Source organism: Cupressus sempervirens, chromosome 10 (assembly GCF_028749045.1).
Source record: "Cupressus sempervirens isolate cs-2001-9-10 chromosome 10, ASM2874904v1, whole genome shotgun sequence".
In the NCBI taxonomy this organism is placed as follows: domain Eukaryota; kingdom Viridiplantae; phylum Streptophyta; class Pinopsida; order Cupressales; family Cupressaceae; genus Cupressus; species Cupressus sempervirens.
The window spans coordinates 578173462-578190807 of NC_143127.1; the positions used below are offsets into that span (position 1 = coordinate 578173462).

A 17346-nucleotide genomic window follows, 5' to 3' on the forward strand; every position below is an offset into this window, starting at 1 on the left:
CTTGCCTTGTACTACGCTGACTTGCCTCTTTCCATTTTTTAAATTAGTATATTAGCATACTACCAAGGTCTACCCAAAAGTATATGACAACAATTCATAGGCATAATATCACATAGAACTTCATCATAGTAATTCCTACTCTTGAATTCCACAAGGCATTGTTCACTTACTAACCACTTATATTTATCCTTGATCCAAGAAACTTGATAGGGTTTAGGATATCTCATTCTTTGCAATTGCAACTTATTAACCAACTCTTTTGATGCCAAATTTTCTAAACTACCATTGTCAATGATCACCTTACAACATTTTCTTGCAATCTTGCATCTGGTCTTGAAAAGAATTTTCCTTGGGAGGGATTCTTTGTCAGTTCTCTCATTACACAAAGTTCTCCTCACCATAAAATTTTCACCTTTTTTAGGTCCATTTGGTGGACGCACAAATTCTTGTCAGACTACAACATTTCTACTACCACCTTTAGTTTTCTTACATTCAAAGGATCTATGTCTTTCTTCACCACATTTGAAACATATACCATGAAATCCTCCTCTTCCATAACCACCTCAGTAAGAACCACCTCTTCCTTTGTAAGAACTACCACATTTTTTCTGATCTTTCCTTTCTCATCACCTTTCCACTTGAGTTTTCCCTTATCTTGAAATTTTTTATCAGATCTAGTATTTTCTCCATAGGATCCACCTCAGCCTCTTTGGAATATTCCACCTCTACCTCTGTGTCTTTGATCATGCTTCTTTGTCAAGATCTCCTCTTTCAAGGCATTTTGATATTCTTCTTCCACACTATTTGATTTCACAAAATTGATCTAATCTTGAATTGCAGTTCTAAAGCCTCTTTCTCTACCTCATCATAAACATGTCTAGATCTAATGTCTAATCTGTAGAACTCCTTGGTATATTCTTTTACACTCATATCCTTTGCCTCAAATTTTTCATTTTTCTTAATAAATTTATTTGGTAATTAATAGGGAGTAACTTCTTATTCAATTTATTCACCATCTTCAACCATGTCTTCTTATTTTCTTTCCCTTTTCTCTATATATCCATTTGAAAATGTTCCCACCAAAGTGAAGCATGGCCCCTCAACTTGGTGACTGTTATCTTAGCCTTCATGTTATTAGGGGTGCCTTCAAATTCAAAGAAATTTCCATCTCAAAGATCGAATCCAATAAATTGTTGGTGTCCAACCTTCCATTATAGCTATTAACCTCAACAATGGGCTTAGAATTCGCCCTAGATAAAACTCTTAACAATCTTTCCTCATCAGATTCCAGCTCAAGTTCAGGAAATTGGTGCTCTAAGTGCTCATTCATCACCACTAGCATCATCAAGTTGTAGTCCTCTCCTTTGGGAATTCTCAACAAAATCTATTCTAGTTGTATTTTGTCTTAACATGTCCATAATTACATTATCAACATTTCCCCTACCATGGACCTTTTGATAAAAATTTACTACAAGATCAAAACCATGTGCAAGTTATAGGTCAAATATCATATTTGCCACTTATAACTGAATTAACTTAGGATTCTACATGATCTAGAATGTCCACAAGGATGAAACCTATGCTTTGATACCACCTTATGAAAGGAGAGATGGTAACTAGGGCCAAAGGCATACCTATCAATCAACCAACCTTGTAGAGTTAACACAATGAAAGAAATTCACAAAGAGATAACACCTAAAAGGAGAGAGAACCAACAATATTTCATTGATTCATTAAATTTTCATCATACATGTCAGGTTGTAAGGCCTTCCTAGTTGTAGAAAAACACAAAGGTTCAAATACAAAAATGATAAGATTCTTCATTTATTACACATGACCTGTGAAATTACTCTAGCCTCTAAGAATCTAGCATCATTTAAGCACACTAAACCTAAGACTCAATCCCTTTATTTATACTTGTCAAAAATGCTTACAGAAGATTTTAGATCATTACATTGAAGAAGGTCTCCCAAATAATGGCCTACATGCATTCCAGTGATTGATCTGATACATTAAACCATGACCATGAATTAAATACACAAGTAAGCTCTCAAATAAGAACCCCTCAGTGAAAGAACAAAGAGATATCACTGAAGAACAACAACAAAGAGTCGCTAAGTCACTTGGTGAACAAGGGACATAAATCCACTTGGTAAAAGAAGAGCCCAAACCACTTAGTGAATGAAGACAGAAACACCTTCACCAAGACAATAAAAAATGAAGTCATCTAATAGGTTCACAATGATAACCAAACATATATCTACCAAGAAGGATAGCAATGCAACCTAGGATGCTCCTTCATCAATGTTTTTTTACTTGGTTGTTTTCTTAGAGATCGTAGTTTTGGCATGCTATGCTTTCTTCTTTTATGGATACAATTTAGAGAGATGATCAATTTTATATAAATTATACACTTGTGGGAGAATTATTCAAACACAATATTTTGTTTCCAAATGCCTTGATATATGTTGATAAATACCAAATTTAAAAAGTCATATTTCTATCAATTTTATCTATGTACTAAAATAGATTCTAGATTTTCCTCAACTCAAAGAAAAATTTGTTGATAAAAATTATCCTCTTCTATATAATATAATTTATTAAACTTTTAATTAGATGATAGGCTAGTTATATAGTAACAAGCAGATGGAAATTTGTGATGTTTCACTAGGGAAAAAAATTTCGATGCAAAAGACTTGTCAATTTTTTAAAAATTTATGACTGCCCAAGACTTGTCAAAATTTTTGAATTTACTATCACTTTTTTTGAGGATTTTCTTAGCATATGGTGATCATTGAGGTGCCAATTGTGGATGTCAACATATAATTTAAAGTTTTGTCGCCATGCATTGAGCTATAAGATCAAAACTCAACTACTGACCTTCATCGTAGAATCAGATTTATCAACCACACCCATCCTTCTCATGAGTAAATCCTTGTTTCAACTTGTTTTCTATTGTACCTACTTCTTTTGGAACTAAAATCCTCATCCTCTAGTGAATTGAGTCATGTCATGCAATTGTGGTTCCATTTCAAAGCATTGCCTAAAGAAATTGAGAATGTTTTGCTCGATTTCCTCCAACTTGAAACTCTCATACACAACTTGGAAATTTCTTTGAATCTCTAGAGAAGGAGGACAATGCATCGACCCCCCTCTTCCTTCTATGAACTCTATAGTGGGAAATTTATCAGATAAATGACAAAAAATACCTTCTACTAGATTTACCACCTAAAACTGATAAACCCTTGCAGTCTAGGAGCTTTTGACATGGGACCTATCATAACACTACTTCTTGTTCAAACTTTAAGATCATAGAGAGAAAATTCAAAGAAAGTAGAATGTGAATGTGTGCGGTAATCAATCTATTTATAAAGCAAAACTTTAACCACAATGAATTGTTTAGGTTATAAGGGTAGATAAATAAGTCAAGATGAGGATATGTTTTATTCTCTATGAGTGCACTTCCATGAGATTAAGCTACAAACTACAAGGTATGGCTCCCAACATGGCTAGAGCTAGGGCATTTTTTCATCATTCAACAATATAATATGGCAGTTTAGGTTTCTATCATCTTCTTCACTGCAAGACTCAAAATGCAATTGAGGGAAAGACTTCAAATGTCAAACATCCTTGTCATCATGTTGGGTTTTTTCCAATTTTAAAGAAATCAAAATTTACTATCATTAGTTGACTATAGATTTTCTTAAACTTTTCAAATATTTTAGTCACATTTAATAATATAATTGCAATTGTAAATCACCATCTGTTTCAAATTTTATAATTTAGATTGTTTAATACTTAGAACTATTTTGATTGATCCATAATTATTTTGAATAACTTTTTTAAAAATGAAAAAATTAATTATTAACAATATTTTTAAATAATAATAAGAATTTTTTTGAATGGAGTTTTTGAGTGGGAAAGTGGTTGTAGGTAATGGTACAATGGAGGTGCAACTTACAACTCAAAGGGAATCTAGGAGGAAAAGGAGGAGAAAAAGGATGACCAGCTGCTAGAGAGCTTCTGTTACAGTAATTATTTATTTACACTTATTAATTAGATCGTGTTGATTTAATTAATTAAGTCATGTATTACTCTAGTCTACTTAAGCTTTCTCTTAGGTGCATATAATTAATATTTTATATTAATTATAATGCGCAAACCTAGTTTTTCTTTCCCTTTAGGGTTTTGTTCACCTTTAAGGTTGAACTTTTGTACTTTTTGTTTTTATAACTTGAAATACAATTTTGCTCTCACATTGTTGAGATTTTCTAAGCTCTACTTTTTCCTTTTCTAGTTTCTCTTCAGCACAGGTTATTTGCATGCAGGTGTTCTTGGCGATCAGTGAAGTTGGTTTTCACAACTTCTACAACTTGTAGAAGGAGAAGGACAAATTAAAGGTTGACCAACAAAATCTGACCAATATTTCTTATGACCCTGGGAATGTTGGGGTCCCACTTGGGAAATTAGGAGGAGAGGATCGATTACATGTGGTGAATTAGGATTCAGAGGTACCATGTGATGCTAGTCAAAATGGTTAGGATGAAGATGTTGGAGGCAAAAATTGGTCTTCGCATTTTGGTAAAAATCTAGTGGGTAAGTTGTTGTTTCCCCTTGTCATTTCAAAATCTCATTAGGAAAAAGGTGATTTCTATATTTTTGTTCGGGCTCCATTATTGACTATTTGATATCTTCAATGAACCTTACCCTTGTTGGAAAATTTCTTGGGACCCAGTCGGATATCAATACTTTAAGGAATATCGTGAAGAGGAAATGGGCTCTCCAAGGTCAAGTCAACATTGCAACAATGTCGAAAGGTTTCTTTTATTTTATCTTCACTTGTAGGGAGGATTTGAATATGGTTTTATGTGAGGGGCCATGGTACTTTGGAAGAAGCTCCCTTACGGTTAAGAAATGAGAACCAAACTTGGATTTGTTTGAGGCTTTCTTCCTAACCATGCATGTATGGGTCTGATTGCTAGGGCTTCTATTGGAATTTTGACATCATGATATCTTTAAAGGGATTGTCAGCTCCTTGGAGATCTTATAGTTATAGATAATGTAATAGAGTCATGGTCGAGCTTAGTGTTTGCTAGAATCTATGTTAAAGTGTCCCAACTAAAAGACTTACTCCAGAAAGTGGATATTTTTTTCTAAACTTGGAAAATTGACACAAGAGGTTGACTTAGAAGATCTTCGAAATGCCTATTTCTTTTGTAAGAAACTGGGACACTAGAATAGAAAATTCCCTAAGAAACCTATGGGAAATAAAAAAGTGGAACTTGAAAAGAAGAAAACTCAAAAAATGGTGTGGAAGTCAAAGGTTAACCAGGGAAAACCTAATACCTTTGAGAAGGAAAATCTTGTTGATATGAGAAAAGATGGGAATGGAGATAATAGGGGATTGGATGATAAAGAGGGAAATATAGCTAAGAGGATGGAGGATATTACTCCTTCTCCCCCCTCAAAGAATGATGTGGAAGAAGAGTGTGTGTAAGATTAGGCAGACCATTTATCCAAGAATAAGATAGAGATGCAAGATGACAGTGAGATGGAGGTTGAGATAGAAGAAATGAAAATTTAGGAGAATGATAATAGTGATCTAGATAAAATAATGGAATATTGTGTTGAGGATTCCCTAGAGGGGGGAAACCCTCCAATTTTAGAGTCTTTTCTTTGATGAATAACTTATGGTAGATACGGTTCTTGAGACTAACCCATACATTTTTTCCAAGCAAGAGGAAGCAACAATTTTAAAAGAAGACAAGAAACAAAAGATTGGGATAAGAAAGAAAACTGATAAGGAAGGGTCTTCTTCGGTCGACTGGGGTATCATCTAGAAGAAAGAAAATGGAGTTTGTTACTCCCAGGGTGAAAGTAGATGTTTGTTCTCTAAGAAAAGTGGGAAGAAAAAGTCTCAAAAATAAGAGAGAAATGAAGAGTATATAGAATATAACTGATGGAGAGCAGACTACTATTCTGGAATTCATCTCTAAGAAGAAATGAACATGAAACCATGGAATATAAGGGGGCTTAATAGTCTCCATAAAATGGATGTGGTTAGGAATATTGTTCATGATCATAAACTAGATATTATGGTGATTCAGGAAACTAAGATGGATAAAGAAAAAGAAAAAAACATTTAAACCATTTAAAAATTATGGTGTGTTGGCTAGTAGCTCTAAAGGTGCCTCAGGGGTACTATGGTTATGTGGAATCAATTTTTAGTGTTTGGGAAGGTTATTGATTCTAATAAGAATTTTTTGGCTATCAAGTTCCATCATTAAAACTAGGATCTAGTTGGAATTTGGTTTACATATATGCCCCAAAACAATAAGAATGCAAGGAAAAAGTTATCAAACTTAAAAAATATAGATTATGATGGAAGTTGGATAATAATGTGGGATCTTTATGATCATGAAAAAATGGGAGGTAACCCTAGTTAGTTGGAAGGAAGAATGGATGTAACGAATTTTATTAACTTTGAAGGTTTGATGGATGTGGATCTTCAAGGCATCAACTTTACTTGGAGCAACAAAAGAGCTGGAGAGAATTGTATTCAAGGTCAGTTGGACAGAGTTCTTATTTCTCCTAATTGGGCCCAAGATTTTACCTATTCCTTTTTCTTTATTCCAAAGGTTGTGTCTGATCATTTCCCTTTGGTATTTGTGGTTGATTCAACTAAGCTTAAGAAGAATTTACCTTTTAAGTTTTAGAAAATGTGGATTTAGCATCCAAATTTCCTACAAGATTTTAAGGGGTGGTGGAATATTAAGGTGGATGGGCCTTCCCTCTTTCAAACCGCTACAAAACTAAGGCACGTTAAAGATATGGTGAAGGTCTAGAATAAGAAATCGTTTGGGGATATCTTTAATAAAAAATATATGCTAAAAGGGGAGTTAAAAGACATTCAAGATAGAATCCAGATAGAATGCTACTCGGAGGAATAATTAGAGGAAGAGAATGATAAGCTGGTAAAATATCATGATATTATTGCTAAGGAAGAGACTTTGTGGAGGAAAATATCTAGATCCATTTGGTTGAAGGAAGGAGATGGATACTCTAAATACTTCCACTTAACCACAATGAAGCGTAGGGTGACCAACCATATTTATAGGCTGAAGGTGGGTCCTAAAGAAATCACTGATGAGAAGGAAATTGCTAGTGATCTGGTGTCTTTCTTCTCCTCTCTCATGTCCTCTAATTAAGGAATTAATATGGAAAGGTAGGGAGATTTGTTGGATTTTATTCCTTCAATTATATCTATTGATTAGAACAAAATGTTGGTTTTTATTCCAACAGAGGAAGAAATTAGAAAGGCTATTTTTCCTTTTGAAGGGCATAAATCCCCTAGACCTAATGGTTTTCCTACTTTTTCTTCTAGGTCCTTTGGGAGATTGTGGGTAGAGATGTATGTAATATGGTAAAGGATTTTTTTGGGGATAGAAGAATGCTAAAGGAGATCAATTCTACCTGTTTATGTTTGATTCCTAAGAAGGTTGGTGTTGATGCTCCATAGCTCTTCAAAGCGACCAGCCTATGTAATTCAATCTATAAAATCATATCCAATGTATTGACCTTCAGAATATTGATGATTCTCCCTAACCTGGCCTTTAAGCAACATAATGGATTTGTTTCAGGGAGGCAAATTTTGAATTCAATCATTGTGGTGCATGAAAATATTCATTCCCTGGCTTCCTCTAACTCCTAAGGTTTTGTGATCAAGGTGGATATTGAGGAATCCTATGATAGAGTGGAGTGGAGTTTTCTCTTGAAAGTTCTTAGGGCTTTTGGCTTTGGTGATAGGTGCTTACAACTTATTTCAACTATCTCTTTGGTAGTCCTAGTTAATGGGGCCTCTTCTAGTTTTTTTAAGCCCTTGAGAGGGCTGAGGCAAAGGGATCCCATCTCTCCAATCCTATTAACTATTATGGTTGAATGTTTGGGAATGTACGTTGGGGGTCTTATGGAAAAAAAGGGATATTCATGGCATTATGCCCTCTTCTCAACCTTTATCCTGTTCCCATGAACAATTTGTTGATGACACAATTTTTTTAGGATTGGCATCTATTTGTGAGGCTAAGAGCTTTAAAAAGGATCCAAACTTGTACTCCAGTGCTTCAGAGCAATTGATAAATTGGGAGAAAAGTTCTTATTTTTTTCATCAATACTCCTATTCATAGAGAAAGGAAGATTTATAATATTTTGGGATGCTCTATTTCTTCTATGTTAGGGACCTATCTTGGTCTTCTCTGGGTCAAAAATATCTAGACTCTTTTTGGGAGGAACTAGTGGAGAAGTTTAATAGAAAATTGATTGGTTGGAAAGGGAACATGGTTAGTCAGGCTAGGAAAGTGGCCTTACCAAAATATTCTCTTCAAAGTCTTCCAACATATGCTCTGAGCCTTTTTAAAATCCCTACTAAATATGTGAAGACTAAGAATCCAAAGGAACTTTCTATGGACGGGGACAAATGAAAGAAATGGATGGTGCTTATTGCTTGGAAAAGCATTTTTAAACCAAAATGTATAGGGGGACTTGGTATTTGGCCTATTAGAAGCATGAAAAAAGAGTTTCTTGCTAAGTAGGGATGGAGATTTTTTCAAAATATAAAAGAGTGGAGCGTAATCTAGAAATACAAATGCCTTAACAATGCTCCTACTTTTTTGGATTTCCTTAACTCTCATATGATAGCTAAGTCTTTTGCTATTTGGAATGTGGTTCAAGAGGATAAAAACACCCTTCAAAAAAGTTGTAGGTGGAAAGTGGGTAATGGTAGAAAGGTGAGATTTTGGGAGGATAGTTAGACTTTGGATTATCCACTGCTAAATATCTATAATGACTTAAATACTATTAATAGATGTAAACAAATATTTGGGGTCTTTGTTTTCAACTATTGAAGAGGTGATGGTTGGGTGAATATTGAAGAGGTCAATCCAAATCTGATATGCATTCAAATGTCCTTGAATTCTTACTACCTTAATTAGGACCAAGAAGCCTCTATGGTATGGGGCATTGATTTGAGTGGTAACTACAGGTGGCATCGATTTTCAAAGCTCACTTGAATGAGAATCACCCCCTTGGGCTAAAGTTTGGGTGAAGGGACTTGTCCCTAAGATTGAAATTTTCTTCTCGATTTCTTTTCAAAATAAAATTCTTACTATTGATAACCTTCATAAAATGGGTTTTGATTTTTTGAATAGATGTATCCTATGTAAGAATGTTGGTGAAGATATCAACCATCTCTTCATTCATTGCAACTTTAGTCAAGAAGTGTGGAATATTCCCCTTGGGTACTGGAACACTCATTGGATGCAGCCTAAGATTCTAAAAATTTATTTTTAAAGATGGAAGTGTCTTGTTAGAAACCTTGAAGCTAGAACTCTTTGGAACTTTTATCTTTCCCATCTTGGTTGGGATCTTTGGAAAGAAAGAAACAATAGGATTTTTAGAGACATGAAATCTCCTTCATGAGTGGTTGGCCATAAAATATTGAGGGTGATAAAAGAGGATTTTTTGTCTTGGAATGAAAATAAAAGGGACTTTAACATTTCTAATCCAATAAGGAATAACCTAGTGAAAGATAAAGTTAGTAGAGAGGGAGTAGTTTGGATGTCCCCTCCAATGGGCTAGCTCAAAGATAATTTTGATGGGTCTGCTAAGGGGAACTTGGGGAGAGTGAGGTGTGGTGGGGTTCTAAGGGATCATAATGGAAGAGTGGTGGATGCAATTGTTGTTCCTATAATTGGATCTTCTACAAGTCATAGAGCTAAGGTGTTAGCAGCTTCATATGTAGTCAGAAAGGTTGTGGATACTGGTTATCAAAAGTTATGGCTGGAAGGTGATTCTCTAAATATTATCAACATGTTGAATAGTAATTATTTGGTGACATGGACTATAGAAGTGATAGTGGGGGAAATTAAAAAATTCTTAAAGGATTTTGATAAGGTTCATATTACCCATAATTATTGAAAAGCTAATAAGGTTGTTGACTAGATTACCAACAAAGCAGTTAGTACGAGGAGAATGCTAATGTGGTTAAATGACCTAATCAATAAATTTGGGTATTATCAAAGTTTAAGGGAGTACTTCTTAATTATTACCCTCTTAAACTGGTATGTATACTGGGTGTCTTTGGAAAAAGAGTTTAAAAGTTTTAATCCCTTATTTCTTGTCACCATTTTCATTGCAAATTTCATCTTGTTAGTTTGGTCTGCAATATGGGTGGAGATCTGAGGAAGTAGGAACTTGTGAGTTACAAGCATTAGAAGGAGAAAAGTGTTGTTTGGGATATACTCAAAAAGGGTAAAGTTATCTTTTACCTTGAAAAATTGCATGGCTTTAAACCTCATATCATAGAGGAGTTTTTTAGAAACTAGGTTGGGGAGAAAGTTACTATGCATGGGGCGATTGTTTCCTTAATGAAGGAGTTTATTGCTGAAATTACTAGGTTCCCCATGGTGGGGATTAAGTTTTAATAAGAAACAAAATTTTCTAATGCAACCCTAAAAAAATTCCCAAAAAATCCAGAAGAAGGGAAAAAAATTAGTGAAAGAAGGGGATTTCTATGATCTCAACTAGATTAAGGAGATATGGAAGGATGTTTTATCTTGCATTAGGGAGTATTTCATTCTGGATGGGCGATCTAAACATGTTCCCATTTTTTTTCTAAACCACTTTAGGTATAAGGATATGATTTCCTTCCCTTTCTATTTGAAATTTTCCCTACTAAAAGGTTTGAGTGCTCATAGGAAAAAGGGAAGTAGGCCAGTCCTTCATGAATGGATTATGTGGGGACTTCTCTTTCTCGCAAGAAAAGGAAGAGGAAAATTGGGAAGGATTCTCTGGAAACTTCTAGTGCGAAGAAAAACAAGGATGAAAAGGTCAAGAATAAGAAGCTCATTGGGAGGGGTATGGACATTGAATTGATTAGCACCTTGAAGGGTGAAGAGGGTATAGCTAAGAATAAGAAGAACAAGGAAATAAAGGAGTCTAGAAAAGTTAAGGGTAAGACAAAGGATCTAAGACTAGAAGAGGTTTTTGAGGATGATGAGGAAACCACAAAAATGGAGAATGATGATGAAGGAGAGGTGAAAACAGAAAGTGGGGATTATAGCTCAAACAATGAAGGTTACTCTGGAAGTCATGATGATTCTATAGTGAAATCTGTTGGCACTAAGAGTAATGTGGGTACTCCAAATTCTGAAATGAAAGGACAAGCTGAGGCTAAGGCTCTGAATCCTCCTAAAGACAACGACAAAGATACCCCTATCAAGGAGAATTTGGTCATCCCCAAAGAATATAAGGAGATGGGTCACTTTGTGGAGACAAAAGGTGATCACAATGATGCCTTGTGTGCCCCTCCTATTAGTAGTGAACCTAATGATATCGTATTGGATCAAGAGATGGAATATGGAAAAGGGGATTTTGTTGGGGAGGAAGATTTTATACCTAGAGATGTTCACAATAATTATGATCTTCCTAAGCATAATAAAGCTATTGAGGAGGAAGAGAATGAGAAGGTCAGTGGGAAAGTGATGTTTCTTCATAAAGATAAATTGAAAGTGGGTATCTCCCTTCAAGTTGACTCTTGGCTGTATAATGAGATTGTTTCTCTAAAGAAAAATGTCAGAGAGCTATAGGGAAAACTTGAAAATGAAAAATAAAAAGAATGGAGTCGAAAGGTAGAGTTGGGAATATCCCTGGTAAGCTCATGGCTTATGAAGCTAAATTAAGTCAATTGGTCAAAGACAGTGGTCAAAAAATGGATGTGGCGACTTTTTAGTATGTCTGTGGTTGTGATGAGCATTGGAAGAAGAAGCAATGAGGAGATTATCTCTCCTTTTGTATCCTAGATGATTGGTGGTCCCAACAAGCGAATGAGGTAGAGCACAAAAAGTGTCATTGAAGCTACTCTTGATTCGATTGTGAAAGACCTAATTCATGATGCAACTAACATTGGAAAATAAATTTCCAAAGCAACAAAGAGATGGTTTAGGGAGTCTCTATTTTTGTTGGTTGTAGTTTTTGGTTCTGCTTTTTGTTGCTGGTCTTGTAGCAGTTTTATATCATATTTTGTATTTCTTTGTTTGTTTGTACTTAGGTTCCCGGTCCTTGTAAAACCTGGCTTTTTTTATTTATTATTTTAATTGTAGGTTCTAGGTCCTTGTAAAACTAGTTGGACTTTTATTTTGTTGATCATGATCTAATTTTGGCTTTTTGTACAGGGTTTTGAGTCCCCTCAAACCTTGTTTTTAACATAATCCAAAAGTATTTTAAAATAATAATAATTCATATAGTCACAAGTGATTTTCTAGATGTCACAGAGGATTCTTGTCCGGTTCCTCTAAATCTCAAAGTTCTAGAGATAATGTGTTCTGATCCTAAACTTTGACTTTTACAAATTACTCTGCTCATTTAGTTTCTATGAACTTATAATGCCATCCATTGCCAATATCAAAAAACTATGTGCAATAGGTCGACTGAAAGATGTGGTTCACATTATACTTTCCAAAAAGAACTCTGTTATAGATTCTTCTACATATGTTCATCTATTGCAAGCTTGCATTGAAAGGGACGCCATTTTAGAGGGCAAGGAAATCCACTCTCACATTAACAAGAGGGGACACATTTTTTACAAAACACTATTCAACATGTATGAAAAATGTGGAAGTTTGGTGGATGCTCGCAACATTTTTATCACAATATCAAACCAAATGTCTTCTCATGGAATCTGATAATTATAGCTTACAGGAAAAATGGGTTTCTTCAGGAGGCATTGACAACATTTTTCAAATGTGGTGAACAACTATTCAACCTAATCATTTCACCTTGTTAGAAATAATAACACTGAAATGAACTAAAATAAAAGAATTAACAATTAATCCAAGAGAGTTTGTGAAAATAGTTACCATAAACTTGGATCCAACAAGAGAGTGAAAGAATGAACAATCACCAATGAATCAACAAGAGGAGACAAAGATTTGAAAGGGGAAAGCAAAGAAAACCCCTTGTGAATAATATGAATGAGGCAAATGCCTAAAGAATGAAAGAAGGAGAGAGAAGAGAGAAATTGGAGCCACTAGCTTATTACAAGAACTACATAGTGATAGTGCGTTAAGAATGAGAGAGAAGCATCTCTTATAAAGAGATGAGAGGAGGAGTCATTTGTAACTCCCATGTGAATGATTGCCACATTCATAAGTGTGTGCATAAAAAGTGTCATAATCCTCTTAAGGAGGAATAACTGTTTCCTTAATAAAGGAATTACAAAATAGACTTGTCCTCACATGTGGACTAGAGGACAAACAACATAAGGGATACCTTGGTTTATCCCATTTAATAAATACAACCAAGGAAAGATTACCAATTCTAACACACCTTCTCTGATATCTTTCTTGTATGTGCCCACCTGGCATTTCTAGAATATAATTTATAGATCCATGGAAGGATAATAAGATGTGGGTTTCTATCCAATGTTATTGTGATGAATACCCTAATGGATAATTATGCAAAATGTGCAAGCATAGAGAATGCATGCGAAGTGTTTGATGAAATGCCTAAGTGAGATGCAATATCATGGAATGAAATTATTGATAAGTATGCACCATATGGATTTACTGAAAAATCCTTGGAGATTTTTAAGAAAATGCAATCGATGGGTGTAAAGCTAAATTAATCAACCCTAGCTAGTATCCTCCCAGTGTGTGCAAAAATGGGAGATTTAAAATAGGGTATGGAAATCCACTAAAAAATAATAGAATATAAAAACAGATATTGTAGTTTTGACTACTCTGATAGATGTGTGCAAAATGTGGGAGCCTAGTGAAGTTATATGAGTTGTTTGAGAAAAATATTTGAAATAAATATGGTGTCATGAGATTCAATGATCGTAGGTTATGCACAAAAAGGGTTCGTTGAGAAATCGTTGGAGTTTTTTGATCAAATGTGTTTGCTACATATCATGCCAGAATTCTCCACCTTTGTTGACATCCTTCCAACCTATGTAGAGATGATAGCTTTGCAATAAGGTGTGGAGATCCATCAAATCATAATCAAAAGTGGGGTTTTGTCAAATGTTGTAGTTGTGACTACATTGATAGACATGTATGTAAAATGTGGACACATGCAGAAGGCTGGTAAATTGTTTGACTATATGCCTCAACCAAATATGGTCTCATGGATTGCAATCATTTCTAGATATACACATGTTGGTTTGGTTGATAAATCCTTGGAGATCTTTAAGAAAATGATATCCAGAGGTGTAAAACCAGATACACCAACTTTTGCCAGCATTCTACCAGCTGGTGGCAAAACTAAGGCTTTGGAATAGGGTATAGAAATTCATCAAAAAGTAATTAAAAGTGGAATTGTGTTTGATGTGGTTCTGACTTCTTTGATGGACATGTATGAAAAATATGGAATTTTATAGAAAACACTTAAATTGTTCATGAAAATGGATCATCTAGGTGTTGTGTCCTAGAACACAATTATTGGAGGTCATGCAATGCATGGACATAGAAAAGATTATCTTAAACTCTTTGAGTTGATGAAGCACTCTGGTACAAACCTAGACCATGTAAGCTTCCTTTGTGTTCTATTTTCTTGTAGCCACGTAGGTTTTGTCGACGATGCTTGTAAATGCTTCAATTACATGACTAACTCTTATGGGATCATGCCAAAAATGGAACATCATGTGTGCATGGTTGACATTCTTGGTCATGCTAGCTATCTTGAGGAAACCTAAAACTTCAATATCAAAAAGCCAATAAAACCTAGCATGGTTGTGTGGGAGTGTCTACTTGTCGCTTGTAGATCACACAAGAATAGAAGCTTAGGAGAGTTTGTCTCAAATCTCCTCCTTGAGATTGATCCAAAAACTGGTGCACCTTATGTTCTTCTATCAAACATCTATGCAGAAGCATAAAGATGGAATGAGGTTCAAAATGTAGGAAAATTGATGAAACACAGAGGAATTCAAAAGATACTTGGATGTAGTTGGGTTGAAGTCCATAAAATGGTACATGGGTTTTGTGCATGAGACAAATCACACCCATAAACACAAAACATTTATGCAATGTTGGAGAAATTGTCATGGGAGATGAAGGTAGTGGGGTATATTCCACATACAAAACCACTATTAAATGATGTAGAGGAGGAGAAAGGATTACTCATTTGCCACCGTAGTGAGAAGTTGGGATCAAATTTTAATTTTTTAACACATCCCTTGGGGCTAGAACAACTATTAGAGTTTTCAAGAACCTTTTTGTATGTGTTGACTACTACACAACAACCAAGTTTATCTCTAAGGTTGTTGCAAGAGAAATTATTGTTAGAGATGCAAATCATTTCTATCATTTCAAACACAGACAATGTTCTTGTGGAGATTATTGGTGTTGCAAAGTGAAGAAATCCTTTGAAGCAACTTTGCACTATAACAAGATGAACCTTGTTAGGCTTGTTGTGGAAGCCTTTACAAATTTTGTCACGAAAAATTGGAGTAAGAAGTGGAATAATGGGAAATGTGGAAGGAGTCAAATCACAAATGCTTAAAGGAAATGAAAAGCTTCCGAGCTTACAATAAATGTGAAAGAAAGGCTTAAAATCAAAACCAGTGAAGTCTTAAATATAGCTGGCATATCCCTGGCAAAGTTTTCAATTTATGGTCATGGAATAGCATGAAAATTTTATTTGGCACAATTATCTTGTGGAGCCTTACTCAAATCCAATTAATGAAATTTCATAAGAAGGGCTAAGCTCAATTGGTGATGGTGATGTTGTGTAAAACAATCTACCAAGTTCAAGTTTCTAGATATATGATTGAGCTAGGTTTTATCCTTCGATGACTTTGACAGAATGGGCAATTTAGCTAGAGGCATCATTTGATATAGGTTTATACTTATAATGTGCTAAAGGCTGGAGATGTTGATTGAAAAGAAAAGAAAATGATAAATTGTATTGTGTATTTTCAAATATCCATTATATAAATTATATAAATATGATTCATGCAAAATAATAAAAATAATAATAATAATAGTCACAAATTGATTTTGAAATATAGGTTTCAACTAATATTATAATTATATGTTTTGAATTATGCTTAATAAGATATTATAGGTTTTGAATATTATAAAATTAAATAAAAATAAGTCATACTTACCTCCAAATATTAAATGAGTAATTGAATACTATAATTGCTAAAATACCAATATATTTTGAGTTTTAATTAGTAAGATATTTTTCTTCAAAGATTTTTAGAGAGATTATGATCAATCAATTGAAAAATGTTTAGTTGAAAGAAAAGAATATAAGATCATTAAACATTTCAAATAAATACCACATAATATAAACTTTTTTTTTTAGTGATAAGAAATTTAAAATTTGAATTAAAAATAAATAAATGAAAATAATCAAATCCGAGAAATTTAATTATTAGGGAGAAATTAAACAATGTTTGATATAATTGAAAATTAACTATTTTTGTGTGGAGTAAATATAATATAAGATAAAACAAAATAGTTTTAAGTTAAATAGTAGAGATGATCTAATAGTTAGTCTTATGCTTATGATTAAAGTTTTAAGCACACATCATCAAATATAATATCACATCAACATTTTATTTTTCTTGCACTTATGGACAAAAGTAAAATTTAAATAACATTTTTAGAAATTTAATGTAAACTTGACTTATTTCATTTAATAATAATATAATTTTTATAAGTATTTATATTAGTAAAGATATATAATATAATTTGAAAAGAGAATGAAAAAGTTCTACTTCTTAGCATTGAAACATGTAGCCCACCTTTTCAAAATGAATATCCATGTAGTCATTGAGAAGAAGAAAAAGGAAAGAAAGAAATGCATATTTCTATTTGTTGCCATAATTTTTTTTGTTTTTGCTAAAATGAGATAATTTAGCCGATAGGCTATTTGTGAGAACTTTGTTCACAAAAATTGAATTTTTGATGGAAAAGTTGTCTGGAAAAGTTGTTAGTTTGGTTGGAAAATTGTAAATCTTTCCCATTAATTATTTATCGATAAGTTTTTATCCCACTCCATTTTTAACTCTTCATTTGATATTTATTAGTTGTTATCTCCACTTTTATCTATTGTTTTTCTTTTTCTGTTTATTTTTAAAAAAATTACTTGTGATCTATTAGCTCATTTTGTGGTCTATTTATTTAACTTTTGATTTTAAAATTTAATTTAGATTTTAGTTTTTAAATTATTTTAATTTTTTCTTTAAATATTGTTTTCTAGTTTCTATAATTTATTTAGTGAATATAATATTTGTTAGAGACATTACTACTTTTACATATTATTTGTTTGTATTTCTCTTATTAA

The 17346-nt window shown here is 33.6% G+C and overlaps 1 pseudogene; it reads left to right on the plus strand.

The window, feature by feature from the left end:
* Positions 1 to 12437: 12437 nt before the first annotated feature.
* LOC149535193 (pentatricopeptide repeat-containing protein At1g11290, chloroplastic-like) lies at positions 12438 to 15552 on the plus strand (annotated as a pseudogene).
* The last annotated feature ends 1794 nt before the right edge of the window (positions 15553 to 17346 follow it).